Below are 20280 nucleotides of genomic sequence, written 5' to 3' on the forward strand. Positions count from 1 at the left end.
TTAAGGATACCTGAGGTTGATCTGTGTGTGTCTCCTCTCAATACTGTGATATTTAAAAGTGCAACTGCATTTGTGAAAATAATTTGTACAGGTGGTTCTTCTCTAGCATAAATTCTCAATAACTGGCTGATTGATTGGGATCAGGCTGATTTTGTGCCAGGACTTGCATAGATTCTCACGTTGGGAGATTTTTGTGCATGTTTGCTGCCCATCAAAGTGAACGATAGAAAGATTTGGAAGGAGGGTGTGGTCCAGATGATTCAGCTTCCTCCTGGCCCATCAATGACTCCTTCCTTCTGCTCCTTCCTCTTCCCACCTCCCACCAGGCTCCCTCAGATCCAACCTGAGCCAGCTGTCAATGAAACATAACTGACCTTTCTTCGCTATTACGGCCTGTGCTAGACTCTGTCAGGTAGGAGACCACGCCCCATAATCAAACTCATCACAATCGTGATCTCTGCATTTTTTCCAACCAGGACCTAGACCAGACAATCACATCCACTCCCTCAGCTTCTCCCATTCTGGGATTATTAGCCAAGGTAATAATAACAATAATAATACTGTATTTAGAAGCTCTCTATCACATTTCCTCTTTTGAGAGTCTTACAGTTGTTAACTAATTCATCTTCACAACACTCCATACAGGGGAGGTAAATATTATTAACCATGATAGAACATACATATGTATATGCTAAGGATAGCAAAAGAGTCCCCTTACTTATCATGGTTCACTTGATATAGTAACTGGTATTTTTAAAACACCCATCATAGATAGAATAATCAGAGATGTGCTTTTGTTAACAAAGCCACTACCCACTTCTAGCGTACCCTTGGGTACTAAATAATTACCCACTTTGCGTGGTTATCTAGCTCACTAATTACCCACAGAAATTGGGGTCAGGTGTTAACTGCTTGAAATAAGTATCCTCCAAAGACATCACTGAGTTGTAGATAGAAAATGATGTGTTCATAGCAAAACTTCCCTAAGTCAGATATTTGTGTATCTTTGTAAGCAGAGTGGGCTGACCAGGGGCGAATTAGCTTAGAATGTGAAAATCCTGTGGAACTATCGTTGCAGATATGGAGAGGTTTAAGAGAGTCTCAGGAAATGTCATTCTCTAATTACCTTCCCTTTTCAAAGATGGGTACAATGACACAAGTCCATAATCTGGCATTCATATACAAGCACACTAGAACAGTTGATGATTCTGGTTGGGAATGATTCATTTTGGCTTTACAGGGAGGCACCCAGTGACTCAAAGATCTTTTTTTTTTTTTTTGACAGCTCCACCCTTTATGATTATTCTAGCATGTTTCTTTTTTCTCCATCGGCCTAGTGAAAACACCCTGTTAGCCAAATCTGAAAAAGATTCTAACCGAGTCACAACCCCTGGCAATTCTTTTCACCTAGCCAACAATGACACACACGTATTAAAGGAAATTCAACACTATGACTCTAGGTCTTTCTCTTTTCGCCTCTATTCATTCTCCTCTCCTTGCCTCTCACTTCTCTCTCTCCATCTCTTCCTCTCGTTTTTGCTTTTCCTTCTCCTTGGCAGCCAGCCGTGCTTTTGCAGGTCTCACAGTCAGAGACAAAGCACAGTATCTGAGTTGAGCACAAAGAAGCTACCTTTTAAAAACATTGACTTAGAAAAGCCTGCATCCTTGGATACCCCCTCCCTTTCTTGTGGTGTTATATTTAATGCCCAACTGCCTGTTGTCTGCAGGATTCTAGCCAGGAAAATTGGGCAAAGATGGCAATATACCCACTGTGGGTATAGATAGGTGGAGACCCTATTTTTTTTTTTTTTTTTTTTTTTGTGGGATGTCTGCTTTAAAGGATCACTCTCTAGCAGAGCTTTTTAAACAGGTGCCAACAGAAACAATACAAGATGCTCTGTTCTTCAACTCAGGATGTCTTTCTTGTTCTTTTGCCTCTTTTTGCCACCTGAATCATTACTTATCATTAGCAAGGGACTTCAAGCTCACCCATGAAGTGTCTGTGTATCCAATGGACATTCGAGGAGAAAACTGCTTCAGGAATAAGGAAAATGTCTGCAGTCGAAGCAAAGGGTTAGGATGAGCTGCAGCGACCTATGGGTCCATTTCAAAATCCAAGAAGATCTAAGTGGTAAATTAGTACATATGGCGAATACAGTCAATAAGCAAACCCAGCCACTGAAAGGAGAGAGCATTTTAACATTGTAGCCATCACTTGTCTGAATGGAGTGTTTACCAATCTTGAATGTAGATTGAAATCATTGCGCTTTCAACCCTTTAAATGCTGATTGCAAAGAAACATTTGGGCACTGGCAACATTGAGTAGGTAAAGAAAATCCACCAAGATGCACAGTCACAAAACATGGCTTTCACTCACACACGTACATGTTTTTAATTCCCGTAGAATGTGAAACAGGCAAAGAACCACGTCTTCACTCCTTCCCTCTCCCCCCGTTTTTTTTTTTTTTGAAAATGTGATACCTGATCTCTGGGTCTAGCAGGCTGAGGATTTTTGTATTTGTACAAGACAATGTCTGGCCTTCCCCCTGACCTGCTGGTGTATTTTTGGTCTCATTAGTAGTCAGGGAGATGCCTTGGTGCATCCGGTGCTGCGAGTCAGGGATGAGCCACTCTACGACGGGGAGAGGAGAGGGAGCCAGCCGTGAGAGGATATTAGAAGAGAGGCTTGTCTCCAAGATATGGAAGGAAGTGAGAAATGACAGGACCGCAGCTTTGTATGTGGGAGTCGGGCAGGGAGGGGGCGCGGCCGAGGAGAGCCAAGTGGATTCTTGGGGGAAGGGGGAGCCATAGAAGAGCTAAAGGTGATTAGAGGGGGATATTGATTCCTTATTCTGCCAGCGATTTAAGCAGGCATGCGAGGAATCTGCACGATGGTTGGCAAAAGGAGCCCCGTTGCCTCCTGTAACCAGACACTCGGGCTTTCCAGGAGCCTAGGGAGAGAGCCCAGAAGAAAGGGGGCAGTGTGGTCTAGGAAAATTCAACTTGTCGCTGATTTGTGCCTGATGCTTGCTGTCCGTCAGCAACCTCCCTTACAATCTTTTTTTCCTCCCCCCCCCCTTTTTTTTTTTTTTGCTTCTTGTCTTCTCCTTCTTCACTGAAGCCTAGGGGAGCCAGTAAAGATTAAATGTGCTTTCTCAAAGGCGGCCACTTCAAGCTGCTATGTCGAAAGGGCCTGTCTTATTATGTTTTAATAGTAAAAGAAAGAGAGAGAGAGAAATTAGGTACGATGATGACTGACTTAGCTTTTCGGAGAGGAAGAGGAAAAGGGAAGGGAGAGAAAAAGGAGAGACCCTGAACTGGACGGAGGATTGTGCCTGAGAAGAACCCACGGAGGTGAGAAAAAGAAGTTGGGGGGTGGGGGGAGGGCTGGATAGACCCTGTACAGAGGGAGAAGAGACAGTTTTTAGCTGCCATGCTGGTCTGATTATATTTAAAAGGGGAGGTGGGGTCTGGAAAGCCTGGATCTTTCACAGTTATAGTTGCATATGGACGTGTATGTACATCATATTCAGCGTATTTACTAAGCGCTGGAGGCCCCAGCTAGTGTCCTCCTTGCTGTGGTTGCTTTGTCATTCTCTTTGACCAGCCAGCCATCTACCTTGCTTAGGCCTGGGAAAAAAAAAAAGAAGAAAGAGAAAGGGGCAGAATTTTTTTTTTTTTTTTTAAGAGTCATCTTCCCACCCATTTCCCCTCCCTTTCGTTTCATTTTTGGAGGCGGCACTGGAAGACCGTCTTTGCAAAGGAAAGCGCAGCTTCCAGTCAGATGGGGAAAGCGACCATCTATCAGGTACAGAACCAGTAGCTGTCTGCGAAGATGGAGGGGAATTATGCTTCCGATTCCTGGGAAATATTGGCGAAAGGCTTCCAAGGCTCCGCGGCAGGGGGGAGGGGGGACGTGTCTCCCCAGCTTGCACCCACCCCTTCCCGCTCCGCGTCTACCAAATGACAGCCTGGTGCCGGCTCTTGGGGATCTGGCCTTGGCTTCAGCCACGCAGCTGATGCAGAGGACGCCCCAGTTTGCAGGACTGGCCAAGTGGACACTAAAGAAAAGAAGGAAGAAATTTTTAAAAAGCAGCTCTGAGGAGGTTGCGCGTTCTTTCTCTTTTTTGGATTTTTAACTGAGGATTTTTCAATCTTTGACCAGTCCCAGCCCCTCCCTCCACCTCGACCAAACTGTTCCCCCCCACTACCTTCCTCCCTCCCCCCAGTCAAAGCATAAACTACAGAGTTACAGTCTCTAGATTTGGTGTCTCGCTTCCTGCCCCCGCCTCCCCCTCCCCGCCCCCGGTCACCGTCCTCTATTGAAACACCTCGCCCAGACCAGCGCGCTGCGAGCTCGCGTTTCCCCCCTTGCTTGGGATGGTGGTACCGGAGCCGGCAGCCCAGTTTCACTTCGAATGGGTGAGTTTCAAACGCTTTTGTTTATACTTCCATTGCCTCGAAATCCCACTTCTTGGTCTTCCCCTAAAAACCTGGTTTCTCTGATTCTGCATGCGGCATGCTTGCCCTGCGGGAAAGAAATACCTCTTCACCTTCGTTTGTGCTAGGGGAAGTCGATTCAAGCTTTGGGAGACATTGAAGCCTGATTGTAAATTGTGTTTTTTAAAAAGCACGGGATTTTCTGAGTCAATTCGTCTTATTTTCCATTTTTGTCAAATATGTTGCTCAAAGCTTGAAAGAGTTTTCTCTGATATACTTATGCTTGTATGTTCAGGTATGTATATGAACCTATAGATGCTGCGCGTGTGTATACGTATATACACATACATACGTATGTATTTATTCAAATTGAATCTAAATTTTCGGAACTCAGGAAGCTTAGGCAGTGAGGAAATGCCATGCCACCTGTTTCTTGCCTTTAAGTCAGGAACCTTGAACAGCAATTGCCTGTCATTCTTGCTTTGCTTTGTTTTGTCTCAAGAAAGAAAAACGGGTTGCGCTCCTCTCAATCCCTGAGACCCTAACTTGTGATGTTTACCGTTTAAATCCACGGGTTAGGCTCTTGGGAGCTGTGAGTCGTGCCTTGGCGTCCTGGAAATTGTGGTGGAACTTTTTTTCTTAAAAGCAAAAACAAAAGAAAAGAAAGTTTGTCTGAGGTGATTGAGGACACCTCCGAGGTTTTCATTGTTAGAGGGAATCAATCAGGTGATTAGAGAGCGGCAGCTCCTGGATGTCTGGTAAAGTAGGTATATATTCTGTTATCATAGCCTGTCGCTGCTATGTATATGTCTGTGTGTTACTGATGCCTGAGGCTGCAGGAATGCATCTACATGGTATTTTCCTTGAGAGCAACACAGTACTATCGGAGCATAACACGAACAGCTCAGTACCTGGTGCTTGGCCTCAGAACGTCTCAGCGGAAGTCCCAGTATCCCCTGTGCCTCCAACTTTTAAACTCAACAGTTAATCTTAAAATTTTGCCCAATTAAAATGGGCATGTGAATATGTTATATATTCAATGCCCTTATATGTGTATCATATGTAGCTAGATAGTGAACATACAGACATGGATAAATGTGAACAGATAGTTTGGGCTAAAATACGAACAGGTTAAAAATTCTAACTCTTGCTATTATACGTGAAGGGTGGAATGTATAGTGTTAAAAAAAAGAAAATAGTGTTAGTAGAGATTAAATTTGGATGGTTTCGCCAAATTTAGTAAAATAAAATAAAATAGAAGGAGAAATGTAGATAGCCCCTTTGCTTGGTAGCTGTTTAAAAAATTGTATACCTAATGAATTTAAAAGTAATAGAGACTGGAAATACATTTTCTAAATATATCAAAAGAAACAAACAACGGCATACACACACAATTAAGGTGTCCTTTAGGAGACATCAATGTTTATTATTCTTCATTTGGTAAAATTTATCAGGATTTAAATTCAACCCAACAAAAAGTTATTTCAACACCAAACTGTGCATTTAAAATTATCCTCTCGTAGTTTTCTGAAAATGTAACTTTTTTGAACAGAACAATTTCAGTGATTTAGGTCTATTTCATAGTCGGAGAAGAGAAACAGTAACTTACCTTTCCTTTGTTGTGAAAAATTCCAGTATACAATTTCATGTGAGGAATTCTAGTATTCTTGGGCCAAGATTTGTCTTCGCTTTCTGGAAAATACCTAAATCAACCCTGATTTCAAATGCTTTCTTCTTCTAAACCTCATTTTATACCTGTAATCACAGGTTAAGGAAACTGTTCTCTTCCTGTTTTTTTTTTTTTTAATGTTTATTGCAATTTTTAGTGATTGATTCCAAATCATAGTCAAGAAACCATTTTGTATTGGAAAACTGATACGAGAAGATTAACTGTGCAACAATGCACTGCATCTTTTGTTAAAACCTGTTCTGTAGTGGTAATATTTAAATATTACTTTCCGGTCTTTGATACTCTGAATGTGCTTCAAAGAAAAGAGTTATTAGTCATCTTTTGGTTTATGTACAACAGATTAATGATTTTTGTTTTCCATTTTAGCTGAGGTGCGTGCATAGGTATTTGGAAATTATGAAAAGACATCTATTTAATATATGAGTCTATATTACCCCATGATTCATATCAAATATTTGCGAAACATTTGGAGCTTTTGGGAGTCAAAACATATCTGCAGTTTATTCAGTGAAAATGTACACATTTTCATTGAAGATGCAAGATACAATTGCATGCAAGATACAATTCTTCTGTGATTGTAGATGATAAGAGAATACTGATTGAATACCAGTGTTTCGGTTTGTCGTCCAAGGCACTCTTTTCTGTTTTTTACATGTTTTTAAGTGGATCGCTCATGTTCTGAGGTTGCTATCTTGCAGCTGATCTCACAGCCATTTAGGAGTGCGTAACGACACACAGATTTTATATTTCAGCAGGGAACTGCCTTAGTGCAAGGGCAGGTTTCTCAACACCCCTTCTTCCTCACCGAGCCCATCAGTGAAGTTCAGTGAAATGAATAACATAATTGGTGGTTGGTTCAATCACTACCAGTCTAGACTAGCCCAGACGCATCAATTAGAGGGGGCTGTCTTTTAAAGGGAGAGTGCAACCGAAACAAGCAGGGCATTATTGATACTGATCTTTAAAAGTGCAAATCCAGCATGGGAGATTAAAAAAAAAAATAAGGCGGGGAATTGAGGAGGGGGTGCGTTGCGGGAAGAAAAGAGAAAGAAGTGAACTGGAGCTTGCGGACACAGAAGGACAGGAAGCTGGAGAGAAAAGGAGGGGATAATGAGTAGAAAGCAGTGCAGCACTTCCTTGGAGCACACAGTTACAATTCGTTCACAGGGCAGGCTGCTTCACCATATTTTTAACTAGATCCTCCCCCCCTTTTTTTAATTCCTTTTTTTTTTTGGCCTGTTTGCAAAGAAGCATCACCTCAAAACCAAGGCAATTGGAATTGTCACAGCTCTAGGAAGCTCTAGTGAAGATAAAACCAAGTCATAGGAACCAGCCAAGAACTCCTTTTACAAGCTTGTCCCCCCCAGATTGCAGAACTACAGACAATGTTTATTCTCAAGTCTTTAATTTCGCCTTTCTTAAAAATCAAGTGTACTCATGAACAGTATTCATTTGAAACTCAGCACCTGGAGACTTAATTTTCTGGGCCAGACGCCTTTAGGTAAACCACCCCTAGTTTTCCGTTGAATACGGTAAAATTATGAAGACTGCAACAACAGGCTTTGGTGGTTTGGTGGGGATTTTTTGATTGGAAAAAAAGGCAGATGATTTAGAAAGTGTTAGGAACACATCAAGCCCCAGGGAAAGAAAATGTTTGATTGGTATTAATTAAAACACTGCTAATATATTCTAATAAAATCAAATTTAGAATTCTAAACTAATCCGCCTGGTATGTCAAAGGAAAAGCAAAGTATTATCTGATTTGCATCTCCGCAATTCAAATGCATTTGCTCATTCAGCAGAATTAATTTTTATCACCAGCCTGTTTAAGCTCCTCAAAGATTTAGTCAAACTTATTCCTTAAAGCTGAAAGAGATACGGTTGGGGGACGGGACGCATGGCAAGTGTTGGGGAGACTAGGCACCGTATTTAGTGCTGACTTTATATGTCCCGGTGTTCTTTCCTCTTCCTTCGCTGTAATGGCTTGTGGAGAAAAACAGTGAGACTGCAGCAAGAATGATGAATGGTTAATTTTTTTCTCTCTTTCTCTACTTCTACTTGCCAGGTTATTTAAGAATTGGAATTGCCAAATGACATGAGTGACATTTATTTACATGACTGGTGTTGGCCTGTTGACTAATATCTAATTTATTTCTGATTTCAGAGCCTATTTTTTTTTTTTTTTTGCAAATTCCAAATGCAAAAAGAACCGTAAGCCAGAAAGCCATTGCCTTTCCTAAATTATCTTCAACTGTAACCTTTCTGAGAGAAAACTGGGGAAGTGAATGTAAAATTTTATTCACAAGGAACTGAGCTCTTTGTTTCATTTTTAAGTCAAAATTTCTCCAGAAAAAGAATGGCATACTTTCACGCAACAGCAAGTTTTAGGTTTTTTCATTGTTAAAGTCTCACAACTGATAATCTTACCCCTCAAAATGACGTCATAGCCAAAATTATAATGACTGCCATGGCTATAATATCCTATGTAAACATGTGCCGAAAAGGAAAAATGAATGGGCCATAAATACCGAGAAGCCTATTGGTATGTTTCAGAAGTGAGGAATTCCGCACAGTATCAAGGAGCTGTAAACTACTGATTAGACTAGTAACTGTATTATACTGCCGATGACCTGCCTCTCTGCACCGTTGCCTTTTTCAAGTCTTCAATGGAAAAGAGCAATCACAGTTTTGTCTCACATGCATTGTTCTATAATTCAGGCAATAAATGCTAATTAGTAATGCTCAAGGATCTGACCATCCAGACTAATTATCATAATTTACTTCTTCCTTGTTAAAGACATTCCTTGCTGATTAAAAAAAAAATGAAATCGTCATTTGACCATTGCATTGCAGTGGAAAATGAGCTAGAGAGAGATGTTCAAGGTCTTGCCATATCATTGTGGCTCCCTTTGGAGTCACCAACATGTGCCTCTTAGCTTATTCCAAATGGAATTGCCGCTTAATTTCTAAAAAAGAAATTCATGGAAATGCATAAAGTTTTGCATATGCCCCAGGAATGTATGATTTTATTCTACAGACCCCAAGGCTCCTCCTTCCTGGCCCACCCCCTTTCTAAAACCACTTACTGAGCAGAACAAAGGAAACTGCTAAACTATAGAGGCATCATTAAGTGTGAACAGCAACACCATGATAAAGTGTGTGATATGACAACATATTTCATTGCACAAAAGTGCAGATAATTAAATAATTCAATAAGAACCCTGACTAATTAGCAGAAAGATCTTTAAGGAGGAATCAAGAAAATGGATCCAATCAACTTGAATAATATGCTTCATTCTCCAAGATCACAAATACATCTTTGGTTATTTGAGAATTGATTGACTCATACCAAAAAAAAAAAAATTTCTCTCCCTTGAAACACAGCTTTGATCTGGTGTCCTCTTCAGGACAAATTAATCATTTGCTTTAGGAGAGCTGAGTTTAGAGTTAGGGCTGTTTTCAGGTGATCCAAAAAATCATCGACCGCTTAGCTTTTCATATCATTGCCTGAGAATATATGTGCAGCCTCCTCCACGTTTTCTCAGGGAGGCTCATGTTTAAGTTTGTTTCTTACTGCTTGAAGCAAATAAGTCTCCTATGCACAGACGGAACAGAATAAACAACCGTGCTACGTGTTTTATATGCAATACCTCCCTTCTTCCTTTCTCTATCAAGGTAATAGTCCCAGTGTTATTGTTCATTGGTCCTCTAAGGAAGAGCATCAGCTTTTCCTTGAGGGTCGTAAGCACAGTAGAGAAATAATTCCCTTTGGATACTGTGCAGAAGGAGCCACCTGCAAAATGTTGACGCTGTTATTGAAATCTCAAGTGGAATCAGCTTTCAAAAAATTAGATATTAGATACATCCGATATAATTTGCAATGTGTAATTATACTAATGTGCATATAGTTGTGTGTGGCTTTACATGGTGCCTACTTGAGATTTTTTTTCTTGGGCATTTCTCGTCATTTGAAATGGCTTTTAAATAGGCAAAAACAGCGTGTTTTTAAAGTCAGCTTATTTTTTTTTTTAATTCCTTCTTAATATAAGAATAAAAGGACTCTATGGTCTGTGTTCTCATGCAAGAATGAGTATGCATGAGCTAGCTGATGGAAATTCATGATCTTCAAAAGGGTTATCGTTTGGACACTTGGACGATTTGCTTTTTACAACTTGAAGTAGTGGAGAGCATTACAACAGTAAAACTTACTCATGAAAAATCCATTTCCTTTGTTGAAATAATGCGATAAAATGCCAGAGAAATAGCCTTAGGCAGAGATAATAATTTTAATTTAATCAAAATAATCACAATAATAAACAACTTTTTTTTTTTTCCTCCACTTTGCATTGTGCATAGTGAAGAATGAAACTTTGCCTTGGGTCATTTATGTACTAACATCAACTTTTCTTTTGGTGTCTTGGGATGACACCAGAGATCTACTGATTGTCCTGCTGGAGACCCCCTCCAAGAAGCTGCCCCTGAAGATCTATTAATGAAATTCCAGGCAGAGTAACAGCTAGTTGGTCAGCGTGGTCTTTGGCACTTGCCATGTGCTCAGTAGTTGGATAGACTCTCCATGCAAATTCTGAGAGTGTTACCAAAGATCATAGAGGGACCCAAGCAAGATGATACAGGGGTCCCGATTTATGCTCATATGTTTGGGAAACCAAAAGGATTTCACAAGAGGCTTACAATGAGCTAATACAAGATATTACTCATTCTAATTAAATAGGCATAGAGCCCAAAGAAAGCTAATTTGTGAAGCATTTTGGCTTATAATAGACATCTGGAATATAGTGGTTCACTTATTTGTATTATTTATTCCTTAAGATTCAGTGTAATAATGGAATGCTTATTATAAAAAGGACCTTTTCCCTTGGCCGTATCTATGTAACGCCAAAACAACACGTTGGTTTACTTTTCACCCGCTCACGTATCCAGGCCTATTATTAGCAAGTCAAAGGAGCTACACAAAAATTGTATGCAATATCCTTCCTTAATACAATTTCATATTGATTTATCCATGAACAAATGAGCCTTACACATGTATAGCAGAATCCTAGCACTCTGCCTTCCTTCTATAAAAAAAAACAAAATAGTACATTCTAAGCTCAGTAAGAGGTATATTTAATTACTTATCCAGGATCAGTTATTACATGCCTGATCAGAACAGAATAATATCTATTAACCATATTTAACACTCCTATTTCACAGATCTTAGGGAAAACACACACACACACACACACACACACATTATACCTGCCAGCTGGAGACTTATCATCCTAACTATATCCAAAGTGTTTAGGGCAGAAAGCAGGGGTACGTTGGAGTACATCCCTTTTGGCATGCCTAACCCGTTGTGTATCTTTGTGCTAGCATAATGAAAAGGTTGACAATAAAGACTTCAGTTAAATTAAAACCCACCTGCAAAGTATATTTCATTCATACCACTTTTGTAAAACAAAAGAGAGAAACAGTCCTACAACTCTGTGCAAATATCCTTAGCTGTAAAAATGAGTGGGTTGGATTAGTTGGTCTCTAAGTTCTTTTACAGCTCTAAGAATTTTTGAAGCTCTTCTAAAGGGTAGAGACCCAGGAACACCTCCAGGACCGGTGAATCTATTTGTGGCAACAGTTACCCTCCTGAAGTTATATTTGATTCCACCTCCAGGTTCTGTATTTACTAACGTATTTTGCCTTGATGCTAAAACAGTAAAGACTGGAGTTCATTTTCAGGAAGGGACAGTGACAGAAAAGAGGAACAGCTGAAGAATGAAAAAAGCTACACAGTGGGAGAAGGAAATTGCTGATCTGAGTTCTAAGCCCATTTCCTTCAGCATTAACGTAGAAGAAACCCAGACAAGCACCTGCCTTTCTATTTTCAGATCATATTCTTTAGTCCTTCTGCCTTCCTTTGTTTTTTTATTCCATTGCTTTGACACCTTTGAGGTTCAAGGTTCCTTTTCCACTTGATTCCTTTGGATCATGTAAATATTCCTTTCAGAAGCCTACAATAGTTACATTAACACACCACACTTGCCAAATTAAATCTTAACATGCTCAAACACCTCCTGGAAATTGCCTCCACCCTATTTTCTAAAAACACTCAGAATGTATAATGTCTTCTTGAATTAAGCGAACCTAGTTTCCGGGACTTCCAGGTCTTGAACCCCAGCTTGGGTTGCTTTTTCTGTGGGCCACACTCCGTCCCTCTGCCTCTGCCACATTTCAGAACTCTTCCTTTTCTCTTTGCCTTCCTCTTTTCCGCCCTCGCTTCCTTCTTTGTCTCTGCCTTTCCTTCCTTCTTTCCTTTCTCCCTTTCTCTTTCCCTCCCTCCCTGCCTTCCTTCCTTCCTCCCTCCCTGCCTTCCTCCTTCCCTCCTTCATTCCTTCCTTCTTTTGTTCTTTCTTAATGAAAACCATGTGCAATACTCAGGGCCAGGCACTGAAAATACAAAGATCACTAACTACAAGGAATTAACTCTTAACAATTCTAGAGACTCCTGCTTTGCTGAGCAGTTATGCATTGACAACTATTTTATTTTGCATCCGGTCCTTAGATTTATTTAAATGCGTCCTTAATGTCATGTGTCCTTTCGTTCTTTTCTTCTGTGTCTTGTTTCAGTAAATCCCCTATTGGATAAGCCTGAAATTGTTTTCCTAGAGTGTTTTCTCCCAGAGAGATTAGAGTGGGGCTCTCAAACACCCTCAGGTGATGCTGTTGATGGACTTACCCTTGAGAGAGGCGAACAATGAGAAAAAGCTACATTTTCCTAGTGATGTAGCACTTCACCTATAGTTAGAAGCAGCATGTTCCCAAGTGTCATTACATGTATTTCTTTTGATTAAAGAGTCAATGTGGTAACTTTCTGTGACATGTTCTGTTATTTTTTTAGTTGTGTTGATGTTCCTTTCAGCTGGTCCTATAGCCCCCCCTCCTCAGGAATGTCTCCCAGTGAAAAGACAAAGACCACGAGACTGCTACATTGATGGAGCCAACTATGAAGTTGAAACAAAGAAAATGATCTTCTGAAGACACCTGTCCTGCTAAGCAGCACACCCAAATGGTGCGGTTTCTGCCAACAGAACTCTCAGAACAAAAGGCAATCTTTTCAAGAAACAGTAAAAAATAATGACACCTAGGTTTCTAGTGAGCCAAGAGCTTTCCCTTCCTTATGTGTATTCCTCTGTTTGTATTTAAATTTAGTGTGACATTCATTTTAAGAATTTGTTTCCTGGTATGAATATGCTTATTAATGCACCAATTTTACAATGCACACATTGAAATTGCGCAAATGTGTTAATGTTTTAAGGAGCAAAATTAATACTGTAAATGGATTGAGTTTGAGCTATGCACAGTTTGTTCTAATAATCACCTAGAGAAGAAAAAGAATTTTTGAAATAACATAGCCAGCGGTAGTCCAAAAAATGAAATAATAGCAGAAACTATATATAAAAAAAAAAAAATACTTGAGCATATAAGCACGTTATTCCACCTGACGTCAACCATTACTTCTATCAAGCAAGCTAGGTTCTGTGAGATATGTTGCTGCCTCCCACAAATTTTTATCTAGTTTTTAGCGTTACATGAACTCTGTATAACAAGATGAGTAACAAATTGAGTCAGTAGATGACAAGAGAGAGGTAAAAAAATAAAATAAAATAAACAAGGAGCTCAAAGGAGGTTGCCATAAAGGGGCCCTGTTTAGAGAAGAAGGTTCCCAAAGGAGGTAATGTGTAAGATGAATCTTGAATGATGTTAAAAATGTAGATAAACAGAAAGGAAGGAAAAATCGAGTCCGTTCGGTGGAGGTAATATTGTGAGCTAAGCTATGGAAGAAGGATTCATGGGATGAGTTTAGGGGATTCAGAATACCCACCTTTCGTCGAACTCACCCCGGACATTCAAGACCAACATACCTATGTATCTGGTAAGGATTTTGCGCACATACCTTCCCTTTCCCTCCTCAGGGGTGCCTAGAATTATAATCATATTTCTTTGCCATTAGAGCTAGTGTGGGTGATTGGTGATTCAGAGAAACTGTGATTTTTTTTTTCTGTTAACCTAATAATAATTGGCATTTATCGAGCTTTCACTGTATGTTAAGTATTTTTCATAACTCACTTCAACTTCACAGCAACCCTGCAAAATAGATATCATGATTATCCCCATTTTACAGACAAGATAACTGAGGTTTAATAGGGTTAAGTAACTTGCCAAAGTGGCATATACAGGGTTGATATTCAGGATTATGACTGCAAAGTTCATGATCTATAAAGTACTAAGCCATGTTATTGTGATCAGTGTGACAGTGTTAGCTCTTTCTCTAGATTCCTTGATATTTTTCTATGCTAAAAAAAAAAAAAATGATGTTTCTTTTCATTATTCCCTAAAATTTTTCAGGGTTCTGGTTAAATTATGGTAGAGTGATCAAATGCATTTTCATAATAGAATATTGAAAACAATTGAGAAATAGAGCTTGTCAGCATTTTAGGCTTTTTTTTTTTTTTGGCCAGATTTTGATGAGATTTTCCACTTGGGTTTTCAAATTTTTGAGAATGAAAAATAGGAGGATTTAAGGTAATCTGTTGCAATGTCCTTTTTTACAAATGAAATAAATCTACAGCTCGTAAAGTCAGAGTGACTTAGAAAAGATCACACAGTTGGGGATGGCAGAACTGGCTCCAGAAACCAGACCCTCCAGCCTACCCTCAGTGGCTCCTGAACTAGGGTCAGGGCTCTTGAACCCTGCCTTAATGCAGTATAAACTTGAAATTGATCAATGGAAACATCCTTTAGTTAATCAGGGAGCATTGTGCCTAGTAGATTTCTTCAATTCTGCACTTCTGTTGGCTTCCTATCTCATTATGAAAATATAACCAGCTCTGAACTAACATCTTTAAATCGAGAAATTGTCAATGGTCCATCCCCAAAGACTGTATAATGACGGAAGTTGTATGTGTGCAGTGTCTTCAATGATATTCTTCAGTTATTTGGAATTCTTAGCTCACTTAAACAAATTAGCTCTTCGATTGAGCACCTTCTTAACCAACTCTATGCACGGTATATATTTATAAGTCTTTCTGCATGAGTATTTATAAATGATTCTTCATAGTACTTACGTTTTTCAACTGTCAATAGTTATTTGCTATTTTAATCCTCACTTGTTCATGGAACTAACTGAAGAACACTTTGGCCATAAAAAGCTGGAAGTGACAAAATGTCACTGTTCTTTAACAGCCTCTTTGCATTTGGTTGGCCTTTAGTAATGACTAATAAAGTGGTCAGCTGGATAACACAGAGATTCAAGATGCTCTTTTATCCTGAAGGAATCTTAAGTTGGGTCTACTTAAGGACAAGCATCTAGATATTTGAAGGTATCTGAATATCTTATTGTTGTAAAATTCCCAGTTAGATATATGGTATTGGTAGACCTCCTCTTGGCTCTCATCATCCTGATGAGATCCTTTTTGGCCATATTTCACCAGTTTTCATTAAGTTCGTAAATAAATGGGAATTTTACAAGAATAGCCAAGCACAAAGTGTGGCTTTGTTGACATTTTATGAGACTCTGTTATATATGTCCCCTGAACCCCTAATAAAAGCAATGTTGAATCAACTGTGAACTTGTCTTAATTTTTTGGAAGAGCAAAATCTCAGAATTTTGTTTGTTGCCACTATTGTATATCAAGGCTTGTTTCCAAATCCATAAGGAGGAAATAATGAAATGTGATGGACAAATTTAAATTTAGAGGCAATTTCTAAAACACCCATTAAAAAAAAAGAAAAAAACAAATGGCACTATCTTCTACTCAAGCCAGAAACTTGGGTGTGGTCCTGTCTCTTCCTTTTCCACCTCACCTGCCCTGTGCAGTTGGTCATGTAATCCTTTTGATTTGTCCTTCTCTATGTTTCCCAGATACACATACTTCTTTTCATCTTCTACGCTAGTACTTCAGTTAAGACAACCTCATTTCTCATCTGAATTACTACACCATACTCCACTTTTCCCGTCTTCACTGTCAAGCAGCAGCCAGGGACACCTCTCTAAACCACAGATAAGATCATATCATCCCATGGTTTCAAAATCTTCACTGGCTTCCCATTGACCTTTAAGTATCATGACACCTAAAGCCCTTCATATCCTGCATTCTGGACCCAGCATAGCTCTCTGGACTCATCAAGTTCCTCTCTCCCACTATTTTTCAAGGCTCTAGACATACATCTTTGCAGTTTCTCAGTGTTGCTTTTTATTTTGAGTTTTCTCATACACTGAACCTTCAGCCTAGTACTCTCTCCACTATCCCTCCCAAACCCTATCACTTGTTCCTTAGGTTTCACCTTAGAAGCCATTTCTTCTTGGATGTCTTCACCCCAACCATGCTCCACCCCCAGGACTAGGCTAGCCTCCCCACCTAGGTCTTTTAATACCATTCCGTGCCTACCTTGTATTTGACCTTAATCACCCAGCATTGCAATAACTTCTATACATGCCTTCTAGAGCTACACTATTCAGTATTGTAGCCACTAGCCACTTGTGACTATTTCCACCTGAATCAATATTAAAATTTAAAATTCAGTTCCTCAGTTGCACTACCCACATTTTAAGTGCTTTAATAGCCACAGTGGCTACCCTTTCTGAACAGCACGGATATAAAACATTTCCATCATCGCAGAAAGTTGTATTGGACAACACTGTTCTAAAAGTCAAGTACCGGGTTTGTCATTTTAATTCCTTAGATTCCTAACAATTGTCAACTGAGCTTCCTCATCTGGACCACAGAGCACAGAAAATGATTTGAGTGACAATTTTCTCAATTCTTCCAAGGATGACATGTAACTGGCACTATACTAGTTGCATGGAAAGGATGTTAGTTTATTACATGTAAAGATGCCCATGGCATTAAGGTTGAATTTTAGTGTGAAACCCTGTTTCAGAAAGTCTGCAGTAGGCTATTATAGTTCTTGGCACCATGAAAGTACTTGGTAAATAACTGCTGAAGGGATGAATGAGACATCTGGGTATTTAGACATTTAATTTATTTATTTAGATTCCAAAGGACTTCTTCCTAGAAGATATTGTGATAGACTATTTCCTTTAATCCCAAGGATAGGTGAATTGTATCACTGAAATAGGATTGGCCATTATTTCGTTTTCCTTCACTGTTTACACAGACAAACAAAAGTGGAGAGCTGAGCTCTTATTCAGTGAATAAGATCAAAGTGAAAATGATCAAAGTACATGGCAGGTTTGACAAGACCTATCGTTTTTAGGGACTTGGCTGGAGTTTATTAAAAATATTAATTATTTACCGAGTACCTACTATGTGCTAGCCACTTTGTTAGGTCCTGAGGCCGTAGAAGAGAACAAGGTGGACACAATTCTTGCACTTCCAGGGAACAAAATTAACATTTCAGTTCCTCCCTGGATATTGTACCCTAAGCAGGAGTTCTCAAGCTTGGTTGCACATTGTAATCACCTGGGGAGTTTAAAAAACACTGGTGCCTGGATTCCTCCTCAAAAGTTTCTGATTTTTTTTTTTAAGCTCCCCTGGTAATTATAATGGGCAGCAAAAATTGAGAACTATTGACCTAGGGGGACATAGTCTGAGAGTGAGTGCAGAATACCAAGGACTTTTGGCACTGAGAATCTGTAGCATATTAGAACCAAAAGGAGAAACTTTAAAAGTCATCTGTCTAACATACCCTCATTTTAACATTTTATTATTCCTCAAGAGATAAATCAATACTAAGAGTCACTGAGTTGCCCAGGTCAAACAGCCAGTTAATGATTAAGACCTGACCCCAGGTTTCTGACTGCAACATAATGTTCTTCTTGCTACCCCAAACTGTATCAAGGAAATGGAAAATATATCTTCAACTCAAGCAACAGTCAACATCCACTAAGGTCATACTTTTTAAAAGGAAGACTCTGGGTTCAATTTGAATCCCATATACTCAAATTTTTCTAATAATCAAACTCTAGATTCATTTTGCTAAAATGCAACTACCTTTTACAAAAGCGACTACCTTTTAAAAAAGCACAGAAAAGAGAGAGCTCAGTTCCTCAGGAGTCCTAACCACATTCTAACAAATTCCAAAATCAATATACAAATGTTAAGCTCTGCACATTGTTAGGAACACATTTTGCCTTTAAACTTGAATTACTCAATAGCAGGAATGGTAGTGGGAGGCGAAAATAAAAGAGTTTCATTGTGTTCCCACATTCTCTGACCCCACCCACCTTATTACATGACATTCCACTCAGTTTACCATTTCACAACACAGGTAAAAATTGCCAGTCTCCCCATGAGAAAGTTGACTTTGAAAAATAACTACCATAAAAAAATAATAATCACTTTCCTTAGTCACCATCATCCCCCATTTTTAGATTCTACTCATAGCTTAAGAGAATCTAGGAACTCTAGCTCATTTAGTCCATTCTTCTTCATCCATGCAAGACCACATAATGAAAACATGCCATTCCATTTTTGTTAAGGCATCAAAATGAAACTAACGTTCACATACTTCCTTCAAGACACATTTCAGTCTTTGAGAGCTTACACAGTTGGGAAATTCTTATTTCTACTTCAAATTCCTCATGCTCTAGTTTAATCCCATTTTCTCTTGCTCCCTGTGGAGAGAAAGAACAGCTGGTCTCCATTCTCTCTAAACTCAACCCCTTCATGTCCTTAAAGACAACCCTCTGTCTGCTCTACCCCAGAATAAATAATAACAGTTGCCATCAGGAAAATGACTCTCTTGGATTGTGCATAGTTACTGCCACATCATATATATTCATGCTCATTATGATGTGAAACAAGCCAAATCCAAGAGCAAAAACAAGCAAATGTATCATAGTTTTCATAAATGAAGTTACAGATCCAATAATAGCAAGTAAATAGTTGAGAATAATGATCTTCCAGTAATTATGAGCCAGAATTATCAGAATTTCTTTTAGAATGTATTGGCAATCTGTTGCTTTTTACAGAGGTGTGTTAAAAATTAAAATGATGAGGTTTCAATTTCCTTTATGCACGTTTCCCCATACCCCGCAATAGAGTATTCCATTCAGCATTCCACAGCGGGAGCCGCCATTGCTTTCACAAAAATAGATTCAGTATTAGAACATTCAGTCAATGGAGTAATCGAATTGTCTGAACATTCTTTTCTGCTTTGTCATTTACATTTTAATAAATCCCAGAATATGTCAAGCTGTATCGAGTTGTACCAAGTGTAGCTAATAACGTGCAGTTACCAGATACAATGAGGAAACCCTAACATGCAGTTCCTCCAACGCATCTACGTTTGGTTTGTGTGTGTTTTTAAGTTACGATAAACAACAACTCTTAAAAAAATTTCTTTTTAAAAAGGCATTTGGCAAAATCTTTGCTATTTTCAACATTCTGTTAGTACATTCAGTTTTCATAAAGGAAGCTGTGTGTGTGTGAGGGGGGTCTATTTAATTGATCTAGGAATGCTGGCGTTTCTTAACCCAATATATATTGCTGGCAAAAAATGTGGAATGCTAAATTGTCGTCTTATTCCTAGTTCTCTGCCAGTTTACTGTCTCTGCATTTAGGAGTCCTACGTAATCACACTTTAAAATCACTTGGCATGCTACGATGTCAAAATTTCAAACAAACCAGTCCTGAAAGATTGTATGTGTGTGTGTATAGTTATTATTAACCTGTATGCGTAAGTTAGCCCATGCATATACCGACCCTCAACTGTTTCAACACTGAGAAATTTACTCTCCTGATTTGACAGAGTCCAGTGAATTTTTACAGTTTGGCAGAGCTGTAATGATAGTGGAGTGAGCCTCAGAATTTTGGAGATCCGTAAGTGGCTGATATGTCCTTAGGGAGGAGGGTTCCTTACAGATGAGACTGTTCAGATTAGCCTCTACTAGTGAAAAATCCCATGGAACCTGAGGCTTAAATTTATCTCTGATTATATTCTTTGTACCATATTACTTAATTCACAGAAGTTAGCCCATCAGAAAACTCTCACTTTAGGCTTCTCCTCTCAACCCTCTGATTATTACCCTTTGGGATATTAACTGCCAAAGCACAGAGTTATTTTCTGACACCAGGTAAATCTGATTTGTGTTAAACCTATCATAAACTCAAAGACGAAAAAGAACCATG

At 39.2% G+C, this 20280-nt stretch overlaps 1 long non-coding RNA gene across 1 annotated transcript; it reads left to right on the forward strand.

Annotated features, from left to right (window-relative positions):
* The first annotated feature begins 2636 nt into the window (after window positions 1-2636).
* LOC104846702 (uncharacterized) lies at window positions 2637-15750 on the forward strand. The gene is made up of 3 exons (XR_010318009.1): window positions 2637-3354; window positions 3736-4422; window positions 13026-15750. It is a non-coding gene; the product is annotated as an uncharacterized LOC104846702 (long non-coding RNA).
* The last annotated feature ends 4530 nt before the right edge of the window (window positions 15751-20280 follow it).

This window comes from Loxodonta africana, chromosome 15 (assembly GCF_030014295.1).
Source record: "Loxodonta africana isolate mLoxAfr1 chromosome 15, mLoxAfr1.hap2, whole genome shotgun sequence".
In the NCBI taxonomy this organism is placed as follows: domain Eukaryota; kingdom Metazoa; phylum Chordata; class Mammalia; order Proboscidea; family Elephantidae; genus Loxodonta; species Loxodonta africana.